We start from the raw sequence: 18047 nt of genomic DNA, 5'->3' as shown, positions 1-18047 counted from the left end.
ATCGGGACGTTTTCTATGAGGCGCTTCTGCCGGTATTGACCTTTAAACGCTACTGTCATGGTTATAAGGCTCCCTATTAGGCGCAGCTGCCGATACTGTCCTTAGAGCGCAGCTGCTTGGACGTTTACCGTAGATCTAAAACATCTACGGGTTGTGGCACAGCTGCCAGTGCTCATCTACAGGGTACTAGGTCCATTGCTGCCAATGTTTACCTATAGGGCACTAGGTCCATACTACTAATGTTCCTCTATTTCAGCTTTTACCCCTCATCATTCATCTACCCATGTTTTACCCAACATATTTTGTAGATATAAAATACTTTATATAGTTTACATCATTAAAAACATGTATAAAAATCTTTCACAAGCATAGACGGCAAGTATTCAGACAATATGCACACATAGCACGTAATTTATACTAAAATACTTCATATCTATGTGTAAGATGAAAGAGACTATGCACTCACTTGAAAGGTGGTGACTCAGCACTCGGACAGCGCTTCGATACTCTCAAAACAATTTTTCCTTCGATAAAACAACGGGTTTTCTCGAAAACCGGGCTTTGCTGGAGCAGCGTTCCCGAGCCGAAAGACTTTTTTCTCGGGACTCTGGGAGCCTCGGGTCTTCCTTCGGGTGCTAGGGGGTTTACCTAGACTTTAGGGGGCTTAAGGGAGGTTAGAGAGAGAAACTAGAGAGAGAAAGTGAGGTTTGAAGGTGTGAGGAAGTGAGGGAACCCGACACCTCTATTTATAGGGGTGCTGACTGATGGACTCTCCGAGTAGGAGGACCTACTCACCGATTTGGGGCATGTGGCAGCCTTCTGGTGGTGCCACATGTCCAATTCTGGTGGTGCCACATCACCCCTATCGTGTATCAGCTTTCAAACTTATAAAAATCATAAATCTCGCATACAAGCTCCGTTTTCGACGTTATTTATATCCACGCATAGGTAAAAACAATATCTACAACTTTCATTTAGACTCCGTCGGCTAATTCTCGACCGATCTCAAATTTAATAGTAGGAGGAGTTTAGACTGCTAAATGACCGCGAAGAATTCGTAACTCCTTCATACGGAATCCGTTTTCGTCTATCTTTTTACCGTTGAGTTCCTATTAATGAGATCTTCAACTCTCATTTAGGTCGCGTAAGCCAAATACCGATCGAACTAAAAATCGAGTTTCGGGTCGTGCACTGCTAAGCCAAATCTTAGAAAATTCATAACTTCCTCATACGAAGTCAGATTTGGGTGTTCTTTTTATCAACGCTCTCGGTTTAACGTATTCTACGACTTTTATTTAGATCGCTAAGGCTAAATCTTGCTCTATCGTAAATTCACTATTTACGCTTCCCGGTGTCGTGTCGGATCCGTCGCGAAACTTCGACGGGTCTTAACTTCTTCGTTATAACTCGGATTTCGGCGTTCTTTATATGTACAGAAACCTTGAGATATATTATACAACTTGTTTAAGACTATTTATTATAAATAATCTTTTGCCGAAAACTCATTTTCGACAATTATTGCCGCTAAATTGACTAGCCCGGATTTACGGGCGTTACAATTATCTCCCCATTAGGATGATTACGTCCCAGAATCATTAACGAAATCGGCTCACATGATGACTCCATACGTTATCTCTTCATCCTAAGTAATAACCGTAACTTTGATGTTTCTTCGAACAAATATCTAATTCTAAGACTTCCTGATTGCAGGCGGTGCTCGATCTTGCACTTGCTCCCTATCTCACGTTAGACTCCAAATTATGACCTTCAAGTCACAATATCAATCCTTACTGGAGAATGCTTCTTCTTCTTAACAAACTTAAGATAAGTCATTTTATTACTAAAATGGACCGATGTGTCATATTCTAATGACTTATCATCGTATGCTCCCATGCTTAGACTCAGGTCTCTTAGAGTCTTCTAGAACAGACTATACTTTCATTCATGTTCCAATCTCATCTTAAAAGGTAGCATTTCTAGCTACAAGCAACTATCGCGATACCTCTACTGATCACTTTGATTGTTTTTCTATTCAAGCTTTTAGCTTAAGTCAGTTGCTACATCGGACTTGATTCTCTGAACTATTTATCATACTTATCGTAGTCGGACTCAATTAGATATGACCGCTAGGGTTGGTATAACAATCACCTTCTTAGTCATTATCGAAACGATGGTAATGATATTCTTGAATAAAACGGTACCAATTACTAGTTTCTTGGTAACCTTGTGACCTTCCCTGATCCAAGTGCGAGTCCTGTGCTTCCGGTAGTATAAGCCTCTACTACCTTTCACACCTACTCATACTCGTCCCAAGTATTGTCCCGCAGTTTCCCAAGTCACCATACAAGAAAAATCACATAACAACTTAACACATCAAATATCAAAACGAAGGTTTTATATTATTCCTTGAAATGGTTACATAGGTGTTCAAGTTCACCCTAGACTATGCCTCTAACAGGCTACATTACGAGGTACTATCTAAACGACTACTTCGTAACTCGATCTTTGGATGTCAAGCCTTCACTCACGAATCCTCACATTGTCATCTGATTCGTCAAGGATCATCTGAAATGCTCTTGCCTTTGGCTTTGGCGGCACATTTAGCTTTGTAGCCCCCTCTCTCTTTGGGCAATCTTGCTTAAAGTGTCCCTCTTCGCCACACTTAAAGCAGACTTCTCTCTTGGTTGTGCATTCGCTGGCGTAATGACCAGTCTTCCTGCATTTAAAGCAGGTCATCTCTTTAGAGCATTTCCCGATGTGCTTCTTTCTGCACTTGTCACACCATTGCGTTCCTTCTTCGAACTTCTTTGAACCAGACTTCGAGAATTTTCTCTTCTCTTCGGACCTTGAAGATCCTTCAAATTTCCTTTTCTCTCCCACCTCCGCTCTCTCCAGACCCTTCTCTTGTATCTGCGTCTCCATATTTTTAGCAGCCCAGATGGCGGCTTTCAGAGTGGTATTTTGCTTTACCATTGGACCAAAGTCCGCTGGTAATCCGAGGGCAAACTTGTTAACATTGGAAAGTTCAGTTGGGACGAGGTGAGGAACAAGCTTCATTTTCTCAGTAAAGCTTGCAACGTATTCAATAACGCTCATTCTTCCCTTCTTCAGATTATGGAATTCATTGTTGATCTCCAGAAGATCCTGCTCAGAGTAGTATTGCATCTTCAACTGCACCAAAAAATCCTCCCACAATATCTTGCTTGCTTCACCTTTGGGCATTGAATCAACCAGTAGCTTCCACCAGCTTAATACTACATATTTCAATAGAGGAACCACGAGAGCGGTCTTCTGCCTGTTGCTACACTCGCAACTCTCAAACATCATCTCCATCTCAGAGATCCAGTTCATGACTTCCACCGGCGTCGGGCTTCCAAATAGACTCGGTGGTTTGGACGTCATGAAATCCTTGTATTTGCATCCGCGTCCATCATTTCCTCCATCCTGGTGGTTTTGCCTAACTATCAGTGGGTTGGCTTGACTAACAGTCCCACTGTAGTTTCCCTCCTCTGTCTGCCCTTCGTTCAACTCGGGCTGTTCGATCTGTATGGTTGCTTCCTCTCGATTTTGCTGGAGAAAACGTCTGGTTTCCTCCATTTGATGATCCAACATCGCCTGGATCATCGCTTGCACTCCGGCCATTGTTATTGGCTCAGCAGCGGCTACCACAACCGGTATTTGCTCAATCACTAGGGGTTGGTTTCGGTTCCCATTTGCATTCACGTTTCCGCTACGGGTCCTTGCCATCTTGATCTATACACCGAATAAGGTGAATCTAGATCTTTATTTATGATTGACGTTTAAATCATCCTTATCACTCCGAAACATTTATATGCTAGTTCTAATATCGTAGTTAAACACTTAGAATCCTAAACACATAAGGTTTCTAGATCCGGTCGGCAACAGACCATAGATCCGATCAAACTATAGCATAAAGCATAACCAATCATTTAGCACATAAAAGAAATTTAGGCATCATTCCTAAAATAAGCTAGTGCTTGTGTCTATTCGGGTATATTACCTAAATCTATTAGACACACTCCTCACAATCATCACTTAGCATTCTAAGTTTAAGTCTAGAAATAAATCCATATTCCTAGTTCGCTTAAACTAATGCTCTGATACCAATTGTGACATACCCATTTTCCACGGCCAGAAAAGACCGATTTTGTTTATGCTTTGTAAAAATCAGAGTACTTCTTTCATAAAAATGTTGCGGAATTTGTTCCCAGAAAACACGATAAATACGTTATCAAAGCATTTTCGAAGAAAATTATTTTTATTCATTTTAAAACATTTGGGATGTCATGGTCAATACAGAAACATAAGCATAAACAGATCTTACATTCATTATCACTAGTGATTTACATCTCCTTAATCTCTCAGTGTAATGTGACATCATAACAACACCTGTGATATAAATAAACTGAGTGGGTCAGGTTGGAAAACCTGGTGAGTACATAGGGTTTTCAACCCACAAGAATATAATTATTATGTTTAAACAATCAAGCAATCAACCCAATTACCCATTCCCATTATCTTCTTAAGGATTTACCCTAAGGATCAACTATTTCTCATTAATTCATTCCTAAGAATTATCCTAAGGAATACGTACGAAGTCCATGGTTTTCAATGACACAACTGTCAAGCACAACTGCTAGTTTTATCACTTAGGCGCAGCTGCCAGAATCGGGACGTTTTCTATGAGGCGCTTTTGCCGGTATTGACCTTTAAACGCTACTGTCATGGTCATAAGGCTCCCTATTAGGCGCAACTGCCGATACTGTCCTTAGAGCGCAGCTGCTTGGATGTTTACTGTAGATCTAAAACATCTACGGGTTATGGCGTAATTGCCAATGCTCATCTATAGGGTACTAGGTCCATTGCTGCCAATGTTTACCTATAGGGCACTAGGTCCATGCTACTAATGTTCCTCTATTTCAGCTTTTACCCCTCATCATTCATCTACCCATGTTTTACCCAACATATTTTGTAGATATAAAATACTTTATATAGTTTACATCATTAAAAACATGTATAAAAATCTTTCACCAGCATAGACAGCAAGTATTCAGACAATATGCACACATAGCACGTAATTTATATTAAAATACTTCATATCTATGTGTAAGATGAAAGGGACAATGCACTCACTTGAAAGGTGGTGACTCAGCACTCGGACAGCACTTCGATACTCTCAAAACAATTTTTCCTTCGATAAAACAGCGGATTTTCTCGAAAACCGGGCTTTGCTGGAGCAGCGTTCCCGAGCCGAAAGACTCTTTTCTCGGGACTCTAGGAGCCTCGGGTCTTCCTTCGGGTGCTAGGGGGTTTACCTAGACTTTAGGGGGCTTAAGGGAGGTTAGAGAGAGAAACTAGAGAGAGAAAGTGAGGTTTGAAGGTGTGAGGAAGTGAGGGTGTGACATCCCCAAAATCACGGCCAGAAAAGACCGATTTTGTTTATGCTTTATAAAAATCAGAGTACTTCATTTTATAAAAAGGTTGCGGAATTTGTTCCTAGAAAAACATGGTAAATACGTTATTAAAACATTTTCGAAGAAATGTATTTATTTCATTTTAAAATGTTTGGGATGTCATCGTTAATACCGAAACATAAGCATAAACAGAACTTACAATGATTTATACTAGTGATCTACATCTCTTTTAAATCTCTCAGTGTAATGTCACTTCACTTCGTCACCTGTGATATACATAAACTGAGTGGGTCAGGTTGGGAAACCTGGTGAGTACATAGGGTTTTCAACCCACAATAATATAATTATTATGTCCAATCAAACAATCAACCCAATTACCCATCCCCATTATCTTCTTTACTCTTTAAGGATTTAACTTAAGAGTCATCTATCCTGCATTCGTTTATTCCGAAGTCCCTCACTTCCAGGGTTATGGGACTGGCACTAAATCCATAGCTGCCAATGTTCGTTCATAAAGCACTAATTCCATAGCTGCTATAGTCTATTCATCGGGTACTAAATCCATACCTACCAGACTTTATCTAATAGGTACTAAGTCCATAGCTACCAATGTTCAACAGGTACTAAGTCCATAGCTACCAATTCCTACAGGTACTAAATCCTTAGCTACCAGCATCTAACTAATAGGTACTAAGTCCATAGCTACCAATTCCCAACAGGTACTAAATCCATAGCTACCAACGTCTAAAAGGTACTAAGTCATAGCTACCGGTGTTTGTCCCATAGGCACTAAGTCTATAGCTGCCAATGTATACTCACGTCATCTTCTATCTCTCATCATTCATCTACCCATCTCATACCCAACATTTTCGTATATATAAGATACGTATACAATTTAAGTCCTTTAAAACATGTATAAAACGTTCAACCAGCATAGACAGCAAGTATTCAGATAATATGCACACATAGCACGTAGTTTTTATAAAATACTTCATATCTATGTGTAAGATGAAAGGGACTATGCACTCACCTAAAAGGTGGTGAGTCGGCACTCAGACAGCACTTCGTTACTCTTAAAACAATTATCCCTTGACGAAACCTAGTATCATTACCACTAGAGTTTAGTCTAATGCTTGATGAGACTAATTTAATAGTCTAGCTATTATTACTATTATATAAGCGTTAAATAACACTCAATATAACTCATAATAATAGCCCAAATAATTATTTTAAGGTCCTAACAGTGTTACTATAATTAAATAAAATCTATATTAAATATACTATAGGCGTAGCTCACTTACAGCGGGTTTTTATTAAAAACCGGGCTTCGCTGGAGCAGCGTTTCCGAGCCGAAAGCTTTTCTTCTCGGAGCCGTCGGGCGCTCCGGGGCTTTCTTCTCGTGATAGGGAGGTTCCCTAGACTTGGGAGGGGTTTAGGGAGGTTAGAGAGAAGTTAGAGAGAGAAAAAAAGGCTTATGGTGTGAAGAAAATATGAGGAGTTCACCCTTGTATTTATAGGAAGTGTATAGTAAAGTAGTCTCCAAGCTTCGTCCGTAACTTTTGCATACGAGCTCCGTTTTTGTCTGTCTTTTTACTGTTGAGTTCCTATTAATGAGATCTTCAACTTTCATTTAGACCTCGTTAGCTAATTCTCATTCTATCTCGGATTTACAAAACTGTATCGAATTCGCCGCGCTCGAAAAGTAGAGACTAAGCTTCGTCCATAACTTTCGCATACGAGTTCCGTTTTTGTCTGTATATTTACCGTTGAGTTCCTATTAATGAGATCTTCAACTCTCATTTAGACCTCGTTGGCTAATTCTCATTCTATCTTGGATTTACAAAACTGTATCGAATTCGTCGCGCTCAAAAAGTAGGGACTAAGCTTCGTCCATATCTTTCGCATACGAGCTCTATTATCGACGTTCTTTATATCCACGCGTTGGTATTTACGAGTACTACAACTTTCATTTAGATCCCGTCAGCTAAAACTCGACCGATCTAAAATTCAGATTTCGGGCTGTGCACTGCTATGCTAAATCTTAGAAAAATCATAACTTCCTCATACGAAGTCAGATTTGGGTGTTCTTTTTATCGATGTTCTTAGTTTAACATATTCTACGACTTTCGTTTAGATCGCTAAGGCTAAATCTCGCTCTATCGTAAATTCACTATTTACGCTTCCCGGTATCGTGTCGGTTCCGTCGCGAAACTTCAACGGGTCATAACTTCTTCGTTATAACTCGGATTTCGGCGTTCTTTATATGTACGAAAACCTTGTAACATAATCTACAACTTGTCTAAGATTATTTATTCTAAATAATCTTTTGTAGAAAAGTCGTTTTCGACCCCTATTGCCTCTAATTTGACTAACCCGAATTTGCGGGCGTTACAATTATCTCCCCCTTCAGATGATTACGTCCCGGAATCATCAACGAAACAGGGTCGTATAATGACTCCATGCGTCATCTCTTCATCCTAGGTAATAATTATAACTTCTACATTCCTTCAATTCTATCTCTTAAACTCATTGACTGTAAGAGTACTCGATCGTGCACCTGCTCTCTACCTTAGGTTAGACTCCAAATTATGACCTTCAAGTCACAATCTCGATCCTTACTGGATACGAACTTGAGATGACTTCTTTTATTACTACTATGGATCGATGTGTCATATTCTAATGATCTATCATCGTATGTTACAACACTTAGACTTAGGTTTCTTAGAGTTAAATTCTAAAACAAGTTATGCCTTCCTTCATGTTCTAATGTGATATAATCACATTTTAACATTTGGCATTTCCAGCTACCAACTTCTTTAACAACGAGTGCGATACTTCTATTGATCGCTTTGATTTCAACCGTTTGGTTTAAGTCGGACGCTACATCAAACTTGGTTCTCTGAACCACACAACATACTCATCGTAGTCGGACTCGATTCGATATGACCACTAGGGTCGGAATATCAACAATCTTCTTAGTCATTACCGAAACGATGGTAACAACACACTTGAATAAAACGAAATCAATTACTAGCTTCTTGGTAACCTTGTGACTTTCCCTGATCCAAGTGTGAGTCCTGTGCTTCCGGTAGTATAGGCCTCTACTACCATTCACACCTACTCATACTCGTCCCAAGTATTGTCTCGCAGTTTCCCAAGTCACCATGCAGCAAATCATACAATCATTCAACACATCAGATAACAAAACAAAGGTTTTATATTAATTCTTGAAACGATTACATAGGTGTTCAAGTTCACCCTAGACTATGCCTCTACTAGGCTACATTATACGAAACTATGGCTACTGCATAATCCGATCTTCGGGTAAGAAGTCCTCATTCTTGATTCCTCGCATGGTTCTCTGCTTCGTCAAGGATCATGTGAAATGCCCTTGGCCTTGGTGGCGTTTCTGGTCTTGCTACTTTATTTTTCCTTGGGCAGTCTCTGGACATGTGCCCCTTGCCTCCACATCCGTAGCATACTTTGTCATTATGTGTGCAGTCTTTGGAATAGTGACCCGTCCTCCCACACTTGTAACAAGTCACTTCTTCGTTGCACTTCCCACCATGCTTCTTCTTGCATTTATCACACCATCTTGTTTCACCTCCATCTGCTCCTCCAAGTTTTGAGAATTTGCTTTCCTTATTCGACCTCGAAGATCCCTCAAACTTTCGCTTCTCTCCTGCCTTATCTTTTTCTAGACCCTTTTCTCTTATCTGGGCCTCTACGTTCTTAGCTGCCCTAACAGCTGCTTTCAAGGTAGTTGCCATTTTGACTATTGGACCAAAGTCAGTGGGCAGTCCGTTAGCAAACATATCAATCTTGGAGAGTTCAGTAGGCACCAAGTAGGGAAATAGCTTCATCCTCTCGGTAAATGCGGTGGCATACTCATCAACACTCATCTTCCCTTTCTTCAGGTTCTGAAACTCGTTGTTTAGGTCTATCAGATCTATCTCCGAGCAGTACTGCATTTTCAACTGTTCCAAAAACTCTTCCCACGACATCCTTAAGGCTTCTCCTCGTGGCATCGTATCTGCCAATAGCTTCCACCAGCTCAAGACTCCAGTTTTCAGCTGTCTTACTGCAAAGACAGTCTTCTGTTTCTCATTACAACTGCAACTCTCAAACACCATCTCCATCTCAGAGATCCAATCCATAATCTTAACCGGCTTTGGGCTTCCTGAGAGGCTTGGTGGTTTCGCACCCAAGAAATTCTTGTACATCCGCCCATCCTTGTTGTTTCTCCCTTCTGGGCCATCCCTTTGCTCACATTGAGTCCCAACTTGACTCACTTGGCGGCTGTAGTTCCCTTCCTCAGATTGCTCGGGAATCAGTTCGGGTTGCTCAATAGGCATAGTAGGTTCGTCCCTATTCAACATCCGTCTCATTTCTTCCCTTTTGTTCAGCCAACATAGCCCGAATCATGGCTTGAACTCCAGCCATGGTGACTGGCTCAGGCGCAACTTCTTCTACAACAGGTATTTGCTGAACCACTGGGGGTTGGTTCCTGTTCCCATTTGCATTTACGTTTCCGCTATGGGTCCTTACCATCTCGATCTATACACCGAATAAGGTGAATTTAGACCTTTACTTGACGTTTAAATCATCCTTATCACTCCGAAACGTTTACATGCTAGTTCTAATACCGTAGTCGTACGTTTAGAATCCTAAACACATAAGGTTTCCAGATCCGGTCGGCAACAGACCATAGATCCGAACAATTAACAACATATCATGCACAAAGCATTTAGCACATAAAAACATTTTAGGCACAATTACTAAAATAAGCTAGTGCTCACACCTCACAATCATCGCTTAGCATTCTAAGTTTAAGTCTAGAAATAAATCCATATTCCTAGTTCGCTTAAACTAATGCTCTGATACCAACTGTGACATCCCCAAAATCACGGCCAGAAAAGACCGATTTTGTTTATGCTTTATAAAAATCAGAGTACTTCATTTTATAAAAAGGTTGCGGAATTTGTTCCCAGAAAAACATGGTAAATACGTTATTAAAACATTTTCGAAGAAACGTATTTATTTCATTTTAAAATGTTTGGGATGTCATCGTTAATACCGAAACATAAGCATAAACAGATCTTACAATGATTTATAATAGTGATCTACATCTCTTTTAAATCTCTCAGTGTAATGTCACTTCACTTCGTCACCTGTGATATACATAAACTGAGTGGGTCAGGTTGGGAAATCTGGTGAGTACATAGGGTTTTCAACCCACAATAATATAATTATTATGTCCAATCAAACAATCAACCCAATTACCCATCCCAATTATCTTCTTTACTCTTTAAGGATTTAACCTAAGAGTCATCTATCCTGCATTCGTTTATTCCGAAGTCCCTTACTGCCAGGGTTATGGGACTGGCACTAAATCCATAGCTGCCAATGTTCGTTCATAAAGCACTAATTCCATAGCTGCTATAGTCTATTCATCGGGTACTAAATCCATAGCTACCAGACTTTATCTAATAGGTACTAAGTCCATAGCTACCAATGTTCAACAGGTACTAAGTCCATAGCTACCAATTCCTACAGGTACTAAATCCTTAGCTACCAGCGTCTAACTAATAGGTACTAAGTCCATAGCTACCAATTTCCAACAGGTACTAAATCCATAGCTACCAACGTCTAAAAGGTACTAAGTCATAGCTACCGGTGTTTGTCCCATAGGCACTAAGTCTATAGCTGCCAATGTATACTCACGTCATCTTCTATCTCTCATCATTCATCTACCCATCTCATACCCAACATTTTCGTATATATAAGATACGTATACAGTTTAAGTCCTTTAAAACATGTATAAAACGTTCAACCAGCATAGACAGCAAGTATTCAGATAATATGCACACATAGCACGCAGTTTTTATAAAATACTTCATATCTATGTGTAAGATGAAAGGGACTATGCACTCACCTGAAAGGTGGTGAGTCGGCACTCGGACAGCACTTCGTTACTCTTAAAACAATTATCCCTTGACGAAACCTAGTATCATTACCACTAGAGTTTAGTCTAACGCTTGACGAGACTAATTTAATAGTCTAGCTATTATTACTATTATATAAGCGTTAAATAACACTCAATATAACTCATAATAATAGCCCAAATAATTATTTTAAGGTCCTAACAATGTTACTATAATTAAATAAAATCTATATTAAATATACTATAGGCGTAGCTCACTTACAGCGGGTTTTTATTAAAAACCGGGCTTCGCTGGAGCAGCGTTTCCGAGCCGAAAGCTTTTCTTCTCGGAGCCGTCGGGCGCTCCGGGGCTTTCTTCTCGTGATAGGGAGGTTCCCTAGACTTGGGAGGGGTTTAGGGAGGTTAGAGAGAAGTTAGAGAGAGAAAAAAAGGCTTATGGTGTGAAGAAAATATGAGGAGTTCACCCTTGTATTTATAGGAAGTGTATAGTAAAGTAGTCTCCAAGCTTCGTCCGTAACTTTTGCATACGAGCTCCGTTTTTGTCTGTCTTTTTACTGTTGAGTTCCTATTAATGAGATCTTCAACTTTCATTTAGACCTCGTTAGCTAATTCTCATTCTATCTCGGATTTACAAAACTGTATCGAATTCGCCGCGCTCGAAAAGTAGAGACTAAGCTTCGTCCATAACTTTCGCATACGAGTTCCGTTTTTGTCTGTATTTTTACCGTTGAGTTCCTATTAATGAGATCTTCAACTCTCATTTAGACCTCATTGGCTAATTCTCATTCTATCTCGGATTTACAAAACTGTATCGAATTCGTCGCGCTCAAAAAGTAGGGACTAAGCTTCGTCCATATCTTTCGCATACGAGCTCTATTATCGACGTTCTTTATATCCACGCATTGGTATTTACGAGTACTACAACTTTCATTTATATCCCGTCAGATAAAAATCGACCGATCTAAAATTCAGATTTCGGGCTGTGCACTGCTATGCTAAATCTTAGAAAAATCATAACTTCCTCATACGAAGTCAGATTTGGGTGTTCTTTTTATCGATGTTCTTAGTTTAACATATTCTACGACTTTCGTTTAGATCGCTAAGGCTAAATCTCGCTCTATCGTAAATTCACTATTTACGCTTCCCGGTATCGTGTTGTTTCCGTCGCGAAACTTCAACGGGTCATAACTTCTTCGTTATAACTCGGATTTCGGCGTTCTTTATATGTACGAAAACCTTGTAACATACTCTACAAATTGGCTAAGATTATTTAATCTAAATAATTATTTGTAGAAAAGTCGTTTTCGACCCCTATTGCCTCTAATTTGACTAGCCCGAATTTGCGGGCGTTAGAGAGGGAACCCGACACCTCTATTTATAGGGGTGCTGACTGATGGACTTGCTGAGTAGGAGGACCTACTCGTCAAGTTGGGGCATGTGGCAGCTTTCTGGTGGTGCCACATGTCCAATTCTGGTGGTGCCACGTCACCCCCTATTGTGTATTAGCCTTCAAACTTAGAAAAATCATAACTCTCGCATACAAGCTCAGTTTTCGATTTTATTTATATCCATGCGTAGGTAAAAACAATATCTACAACTTTCATTTAGACTCCGTCGGCTAATTCTCGACCGATCTCAAATTTAATAGTAGGAGGAGTTTAGACTGCTAAATGACCGCGAAGAATTCGTAACTCCTTCATACGGAATCCGTTTTTGTCTATATTTTTACCGTTGAGTTCCTATTAATGAGATCTTCAACTCTCATTTAGGTCGCGTAAGCCAAATACCGCTCGAACTAAAAATCGAGTTTCGGGCTGTGCACTGCTAAGCCAAATCTTAGAAAATTCATAACTTCCTCATACGAAGTCAGATTTGGGCGTTCTTTTTATCGACGCTCTCGGTTTTACGTATTCTACTAATTTCGTTTAGATCGCTAAGGCTAAATCTCGCTCTATCGTAAATTCACTATTTACGCTTCCCGGTGCCGTGCCGGTTCCGTCGCGAAACTTCGACGACTCTTAACTTCTTCGTTATAACTCGGATTTCAACTTTCTTTATATGTACGGAAACCTTGAGACATATTCTACAACTTGGTTAAGACTATTTATTATAAATAATCTTTTGCCAAAAAGTCGTTTTTGACACTTATTGCCTCTAAATTGACTAGCCCGGATCTACGGGCGTTACACGAACCAACTGTAGAAGCATATGGTATATGACTCATTTATGCTATCTCAGCCTCTATAGTTGGACTTTGAGTCTTACTCAGTTTGGTATTGCCTTGGATGGGTAATTCACCTTTCTTGGAGTTCTCCGTGCTGAAACGTTTTAGCACCTTGTCCAAGTAGGTACTTTGACTAAGTCCTATTAGTCTTTTACTTCTGTTTCTCAATATCGTTATCCCCAGGATATAGGCAGCTTCTCCGAGGTCCTTCATAGCGAAACACTTCCCAAGCCAGGACTTGACCTCCTGCAAGGTTGGGATGTCATTTCCTGTGAGTAGTATGTCATCCACATACAACACCAGAAAGCTAACTATACTCCCACTAGCTTTAACATATACACATGAATCATCCTCACTTCTCGAAAATCCGAAATCTCTGGATTTCTCATCAAAACAATGATTCCATCTGTGAGATGCTTGTTTCAATCCATATATGGATTTCTCAAGCTTACACACTCTATTAGGGTACTCTACACTGACAAAACCCTCTGGCTGACTCATGTAAACATCATCAGCCAACTTTCCATTAAGGAAAGTGATTTTGACATCCATTTGCCATATTTCATAGTCATGAAATGCAGCTATGGCTAGCATAACCCTTATAGATTTAATCTTCGCTACTAGTGAGAAGGTCTCATCATAGTCAACTCCTGGAGTTTAAGTAAAGCCCTTCGCAACCAGTTGCGCCTTATATGTGTATACATTCCCATCCATGTCGGTCTTTTTCTTGAAGATCTATTTGCACCCAACTGTCTTACAGACCGGTACATTATCAACCAAGTTCCAAACTTGATTGTCATACATGGACCGAATCTCCCTGTCCATAGCCTTTTTCCAGTTAGCAGACTCGGGGCCTGCCATGGCTTCCTTGTAGTTGTTAGGTTCATCCAAATCTATCAGTGTGCTATCACTAATAAATGTATCACCTTCAACTGTTATATGAAAACCATATAACACAGGTGGAACATTAACTCTACTAGAACGCCTCGGAGCTACGGACTTGTCAATTGGTTCAATCGGAGTTTCCTCCTCAGTTTGAGTGCTAGTGTTTGAGGTTCCTTCATCACTTAATTCTTGAAGCTCTTCAAGGTCAATTTTCCTCCCACTGTCCTCTTGACATATGAGTTCTTTCTCTCGAAAGACTCCTCTCCTCGCAACGAAGACAATATTGTCACTCGGTCTGTAGAGGATATATCCAAAGGACTTTTGCGGGTAGCCGATGAAAATACATCGCTCGCTCTGAGGTTCGAGCTTGTCATGAGTTTCTTTTCTCACAAAAGACTCGCAAACCCAAACTTTGATCTGATCTAGTATGGGAGCCTTCCCAGTTCACATCTCGTGAGGTGTTTGGGAAACCTTTTTGGTTGACACTAGATTAAGGATATGGGCGACAGTCTCTAAGGCATACCCCCAGAATGAGATTGGTAACGAAGCTCAACTCATCATGGAACGAACCATGTCTAGCAAGGTCCTATTTCGCCTCTTAGCTACACCATTAAGCTGTGGTGTCCTAGGTGGCGTCAATTGTGAAACAATTCCACATTCCTTAAGATAGTCAAGGAACTCGATACTAAGATACTCTTCTCCACGATCGGATCGTATCATCTTTATCTTCCTGCCCTATTGATTCTCCACTTCTTGTTTAAACTCTTTGAACCTTTCAAAAGTTTTTGACTTATTCTTGATTAAGTAGATATAACCATACCTACTGTAATCATCAGTGAAAGTCACATAGAAGCGGTTAGCATCCCTTGTGGCAGTTCTGAATGGTCCACACACATCGGTGTGTATGAGGTCCAACAAACCTTCACCCCTTTCACAAGTACCAGTGAAGGGTGACTTGGTCATCTTTCCAAGTAAACAAGATTCACAAGTGTCATCTGACTTTAAGTCGAATGACTCCAAAATGCCATCCTTTTGGAGTTAGGCTATGCGCTTCTTGTTGACATGTCCAAGATGACCATGCCACAAGCATACCTTGTCCAAAGCATTGGACGAATCAATATTCAACACATTATTTCCTAAGTTATCTAAAACATTCACAGTTTCATATACACCATTGCAAGGTAATGCTTCAAAATAAAATACACCATTATAATAAGCATAAATTGCACCAACTTCATTATTAAACGAAAAGGTAAAACCTTGTTTGTACAAACTATGAAAGGAAATAATATTTCTCGTCATATCGGCCGAGTAACAACAATTATTCAAATCTAAATTTAAACCATTTCTAAGCAATAAAGAATAAACTCCAATCTTGGTCACGGGCGACATTTTCCTATTTCCCATGATTAAGTTTATCTTCCCGTGCTCCACATCCCTACTTCTTTTTAGTCCCTGCAAATCAGAACAAATGTGAAATCCACAACCTGTATCAAGGACCCAAGAATTAACATGTGATGAGTTATTAGATTGAATAGTGTAAATACCTGCAAAGGAGGGTTTGATCTTCCCATCCTTTATGTCCTGCAAGTACTTGGGGCAACTTCGCTTCCAGTGCCCCTTTTCATGACAATGGAGGCAGTCAGTATCCTTCGGATTGGAAGAGGAATTAACGGAACCAACTTTGGTCCCACTAGAAGAGGATCCATCAAAAGACTTTCCCTTGCGGCTCTTGGAGGGAGCCTTCCTCTTCTTTCCCTTTCCATGTCCTATTGCCAGAACATGGGCAGAAGTAGTAGTAGGAGTAGACACAACCTACTTGCCTTTAAGGTTGCTTTCGGCAGTCCTTAAAAGCCCTTGAAGCTTGCTAAGAGCGACCTCCTCCTTGTTTATATGATAAGTCTTATGAAACTGATCATAACAAGAAGGTAAGGAGTGTAGAATTATATCTATGGCCAACTCTTCATCAAAATTGACATTCAATTTTAGCAAGCGGTCCACATATCTCTGCATCTTCTGCAAGTGGGCCGTGATGGGTTCACAATCCTTCATTTTGGTTGTGATCATGGAGGCAATGATCTCATACCTCTCCTACCGAGCACTTTGATGGTATCTTTCCATCAAATCATGATACATTTCATAGGGATAGTAGTCCTCATAGGACTTCTGCAGCTCAACAGTCATGGTTACAATCATAAGACATGCCACCTTTGTCGCATCCCTCTGATGAGTAGTGTGTTCAACGATTTGTTCAGGAGTAGCAGTGGTGACATCAATCTCCTTTAGCTCTTTATCAAGGACATATTCTTTGTCCTCATAACGGATAGCCATTCTGATGTTTCGAATCCAGTCATTGAAATTCGATCCATAAAAAATTACCCTCTCACATAGGCTCATGAGGGAGAAAGAGCCTGAAGGAATTGGTGTTGAAGCATTGTTTGGGGTAGACATCTGAAAAGGAAGAAGAACAAAGTTTAGATTAGATGAGAATCCTTAATATTACGCCCAATATGAAATATTAAGGCTAGGATCCAACACAATATTCTACAATTGCGAAGAGGGATGCCGTAATCCAGTTGTAAAATATTTGAAGGTAGGTAAATGACGATTTACCAATTTCCACCATGAAAAACGAAATAGAATATTAGGTTTTAATTGGTTTGAAATTCCTAGATCTTTGAGATTCATTGAACTTTTCAAAGGCATGTTTAAATCTTGATTGTGCCCTTTAAGTTTGTGACTGGGATGCCAAGGATCACAAACAAGGTGTGAATAACCATGAAAAATAACATGGTACACCCAATGTTACAAATCACCTAATCAATGTGCCAGATAACCACACGCGCTCCATTGATCTATGATTAACATCAAACTACCCTTTGCCACACATTGTCAGTTCCAGATTAGTGTGCCGGTTAACCACACACATTCCACTAACGACTTAACTAGGTGCAAAGTGTAATTTCATGGATTAGCACCATTTTCACATTTTTCCTAAAGTAACTAAGATTAGGAATTAAATAAAAGTTTAGTTACTTTATATATTTATCATTATACTTTTAATGAGGGAGAATTAGTATCCTATCCTACCCGTTCGGCCAACGACCCTCCACCAGTCAAGGAAGCGGTGGGTGAGAGTGGACACCCATTAAACCACAATTTTATAGGCAGTAACCTTATACCCCCCTTATAAACCGACTTCGTGAATGATGCCTACTAACAGTAAGAGCAACTTGTCTTATATATATATATATATATATATATATATATATATATATATTAAACTTATAATATTATAAAGTATAAGGGTTGAATTTTAACTTGTAAAACTCTAGGGTTTGGAATTAAAGTTTCCTTTAATGAGACTTTGCAAATTCCAAAACTTGAGGGCAAGTTTTGAAACTTGTCAAAACTCTTCACATTCATAAGCTATGAGTTTAATTTGATTTTAATGATGACACCTTTCATTTTACATAACTTGAGGACAAGTTATCAAGGTCATTAAACATCAATTAGATCATTTTACTAACAACTAAATTATCACATAATTCATGATCTA

General features: G+C 39.8%; 1 long non-coding RNA gene across 1 annotated transcript; it reads right to left on the bottom strand.

Annotated features, from left to right (window-relative positions):
- Positions 1-10498: 10498 nt before the first annotated feature.
- On the bottom strand, positions 10499-11798 carry LOC145094548 (uncharacterized). The gene is made up of 3 exons (XR_013703412.1): positions 11642-11798; positions 11371-11439; positions 10499-10606 (listed from the first exon to the last, which is right to left on the bottom strand). It is a non-coding gene; the product is annotated as an uncharacterized LOC145094548 (long non-coding RNA).
- Between the last annotated feature and the right edge of the window lie 6249 nt (positions 11799-18047).

This window comes from Lactuca serriola, chromosome 3 (assembly GCF_051521515.1).
Source record: "Lactuca serriola cultivar US96UC23 chromosome 3, Lser_US96UC23_V15, whole genome shotgun sequence".
Taxonomy (NCBI): Eukaryota; Viridiplantae; Streptophyta; class Magnoliopsida; order Asterales; family Asteraceae; genus Lactuca; species Lactuca serriola.
Note: the sequence above shows the minus strand (reverse complement) of the source record. Positions and strands in the feature narration are given on the sequence as shown.